The following is a 4,383-nucleotide window of genomic DNA, read 5'->3' on the forward strand; positions in this document are numbered from 1 at the left end:
GTTTTAGAGAGGCTTTTTCTTGTCACTGGCTCTCCCTTCCTTCTGCTCAGCCTGGCTTGTAAGAGTGAAGGGAATTGGGACATGGTCCCTTAGGGTCGGAGGCCTTTCTCCTCGTTTGTTTTGCTCGTCACTGCAACCCATTGCCAGCGCCTAGCATAGGCCTCACCCCCAGGAGGCGGCACACAGATGCTTGCTGGTAAACGAATGGCCCTACCGATGATGCCCGGTGCGGCGAAGTTCTTTATAATGGAGGGATGCGGAGACATGGCGGTTCCACTCCCTGCACAGCTTGGACTTCTGCAGGCCCAAGTCCAGTGTGGGAGCCTGGACAGTGCGGCTGAACGAGAGCACAGCTGTTCTTTGAAAAATGTTGTGAGAGAAACGCTGGTGGGGGACAGAGCACAGAGGAAGGGGTCCCAGGGCTGGAAGGACCCCAGGCATAGGCTGGGCTTCACAGTGTTGGGGTGCTGCAAAGAGGCAGTGGGCAGGAACAGGGGCTGCGGACACCCTCAGAGACGTTGCAGGAGAGGCTCTGTTTGTCACAGCTTATGGCGGAGTTACTTCCTGCGATGGAAGAAGGGTATTGTGCTGGAGACTCCAGGAGGCAGTCAGAAGCAGGGTGAAGTCACCTTCTTAGGTGAAGAGATGATCGCTTGAAGTAGAACTGGTGGACCAGTATCTAAACAGCATATCCCGGATGTAGTTAAGTGTACTTCTAACCAAGGAAACTCATGAAGAAGGCTCTCAACCAATTAGAATAGAGAGAGTGCCTTAAACAAGTCCAGTTTGTATGGTTACATTTTTAACTGATTTTGAAATAGTTTTGACACAGAGATGTATTGTAAAGGCAGTACAGACGATTTATATATACCCTTCACCCGGCTTTCCCTAATGTTCACAGACCTATGAACTGTGCTTTTGATGTTATAGTGAAAAACTCTTTACCAGACCCAAGACCACAAAATTTTTTTCCTATGTTTTCTTTGAGAAGTTTTATAATTTTACCTTTTATATTTAGTTTGATTTAACTTTTGTATAAGTTGTAAAGAATGTTTCAAAGGTGTTTTTTTTTTTTTTGGTGTTTGTTTGTTTTGCAGTTTTTCCAGAAACATTCATTGACAGAAATATTCTTTCTTCATTGAATTACCTTAATATCCTTGGCAAAAATCAGTCTCTGTATTTGTGTAGGTCTCTACTTCTTAACTGTCTCCACTGTTTCATCGATCTGTGTGCCTAGCCTTTTGTGAATAACACACTGTACTAATTATTGTAACTATAATAAGTCTTGAAGTAGGATAGCGCAAACCCTCCAAATTTGTTCAGTTGTTTTGCTGCGAATGGAGGTTCTCGAAAAAACATTTGAACAGATTCTTTTCTGCAGTAACTACTATGGTATTTCAAGGGAGCATTTTCTCTGTGATTTCTCTTTCTTGCTATAGACACTGCCACATCTTTCATTCCTCTTGAAGTAAAAAGCAAATGGGCCTGCCTTCCTTTCCTTCCTTCTTTCCTTCCTCCTTTCCTCCCTCCCTCCCTTCTTCCCTCCTACTCTCTTTCTTTTACTTTTCTCTTTTCTTCCTTCCATCATACCAAATCCAGATACAAATGATAACCTAGACTGAATATTGCAAGATTATCAAGGGTTACGTTCCATGTTTATTACACTCTAGAGAGCCCCATGGTATAAAAATATGTGACCTAGCTGCATTATTTTTTCCCGTATCAAGGTAACTGTTTACAAAATTACTGACTGAGATAAGCTGTACCAGGAACAAAGAGAGGATGATTTATGGCACCTATACTGAATGCTAATCTTGGCCTCATTTGGCCAGGGCCTTCTACTAGTAAACTTGATCAGTAAACATACAGGCTGACTCAATCAGAAACCTGCTTAATGTACTGCCATGAACAGGAAATGCCCTTTACAACTGTAATATCTATAAACGTTAGTCTTTAGAGTTTGCTGAGAGTAAGATCCCTATGTTTCATTTCTGTATCCCAAATATCTGACATATAATATATGCGCAAAAAAATGTGTTAACATGTGCATGTTTTACCTATTAAAAAATTCTTAAAGAGTAAATCATAAAGGAAATTATGAAATATTTAGAAGCACATGACAATAGAAGTACTACACGTCAGGTTTTACAGGGTTCACGAAGCATAGTATTTAGCAGTAAATGTATATACGTCTTAATGTTTTAAAAATTAGAAAAATTGAAAATTAGTTTCTTAGATGTTCAACTCAAGAAACTAAAAAAAGCAACAAAACTCAAGGAGGGTGGAAAATTATATTAAAGATAAATGAAGAAATTAATGCTACAGAAATCAAAGGAACAATTGAGGATAAACAAAATCCAGACTGAATCTTCAGGGTTGGCAAGGGGAGGATATCTAGTAAAACAAACAAACCTCCAATTATAAAACAATGAGAAGAGACATAGTCAATATTTGAGAAAAAATGAATGCAATAACTTTAGACATAGTAGACATCTACTCCAAACTCAGATGTGTAATTTTGTACCAAAGAAAGTTGAAAACTTACACATAGTAGTTTTTCTAGACAAACAGTAAATAATTAGAATTATCTTGAGAAAAATTGACAAACTAATTAACCAAGAAACTATTTTCAACATTGAATTTGTAATAATGTCTCCTTATCCCTATTCATCCCATCTCTTCACAAAAAAAAAAAAAGAAAATTTACCAAATCTTTAAGGAAAATATAATTCTTATTTTAAATGAAATCTCTGCAATAAAAAATAATCTCTGAAAAAAAGTTTCAGAGGTTCGAATGACAGAGAAAACTACTCAACTCACTTTATGAAGTAATTATAATCTGTCATAAATAATGAGAGTACAAAGAAAGTTAAGAATAAATCTCACTAAAGTACATAGATACAAAAATCTAAACAGAATATCAACAAATTAAATTCATCAGTATATATATTTTAATATATTATGATTCTAGCACTTTTTTCCCCTCAATATTTGTTTTCTTCTATAGCCAATGTAATAGAATTTTTACGTAATTACCTACAAAGGGGTTGCATTTTCAAGCCTTCTTTTGCAGGTAAACGTTGCAATATGACTAACATCAGCCAATAGTGTGCAAGAACTGCTACTTGTAGTTTATGAGAGTCTTGTTTTAGGGTCACGTCAACATCTTTGCCTCTTTTTTTTTTTTTTTCCGCAATACCACCTTGAATGCAAGTGCCATCTTGAATCAGGCTGAGGGCCACGCCCTAGAGATGGTAGAGCAATGAGCCAGAAGGAACTTTGTCCTTTAGGCTTTGTGTAGCCAAACTGCCTAATCAGTCATAGATCACTTACTTCCAGACTTTAATACAATACAGACTAAATTTCTACCTTCTTTAAGCACTGTTTGCTGTCATTGTTGTTGTTATGTGGAAAATGACTTTAGATAAATTGCTTTTAAGAACTATAAAATGTCAAAAGGAAGATTTAGAAAAAAATAAGCAAAATTGTATGGAACTGGCACAAAAAGACACACGGATTAGTGCAACAGAATTGAGAGCCCAGAAATGTACCTTTGATTCTATGGTCTATTTAGTATATGCCAAAGGAGGCGAGGATGTATAATGAGTAAAATGACAGTCTCTTTAATAAGTGGTGTTGGGGAAACTGGACACAGATATGTGCAAAAAAAATGAAACTGGATTACTTTCTTATGCCATATACAAAAATAAACTCAAAATGGATTAAAGACTTAAATGTAAGACTCAAAACCATAAAACTCCTAGAAGAAAATGGGCAGTAAACACTTTGACATTAGTTTTAGCAATATCTTCTTGGATATGTCTCTTCAGACAAGGCCAATAATATTAAAAATAAATAAATTGGACTACATTAAACTAAAAAGTTTCTGCACAGTGAAGGAAGCTATCAACAAACCGAAAGGACAACATACTGAATGGGTGAAGATATTCACAAATGATATATCCGATAAGGGGTTCATATCCAAAATATATGAGGGATTCATACAACTCAACATAAAGAACCCCCCGAAATATCAAAAATAGGCAGAGCACCTGAGTAGACATTTCTCCAAAGAATACATACAGATGGCCAACAGATACATGAAAAGATGCTCACCATCACTAATCATAGAGGAAATGGGAATCAAAACCACAGTGAGATGCCACCTTATACCAATCAGAAAGACTATCATCAAAAAGTCGACAAATGTTGGTGAGGATGTGGAGAAAATGCAACCTTTGAACGTTGGTGGTGGGATTATAAATTGGTGCAGCCATTATGGAAAATGGTATGGTGATTCTTCAAAAAATTAAAAATAGAACTGCCATATGCCAACAATTCCATTTCTGGGTAAGGGAACAAAAACACTGATTTGAAAAGATA

Source organism: Pteropus vampyrus, unplaced genomic scaffold (genome assembly GCF_000151845.1).
Source record: "Pteropus vampyrus isolate Shadow unplaced genomic scaffold, Pvam_2.0 Scaffold329, whole genome shotgun sequence".
Lineage (NCBI taxonomy): Eukaryota > Metazoa > Chordata > Mammalia > Chiroptera > Pteropodidae > Pteropus > Pteropus vampyrus.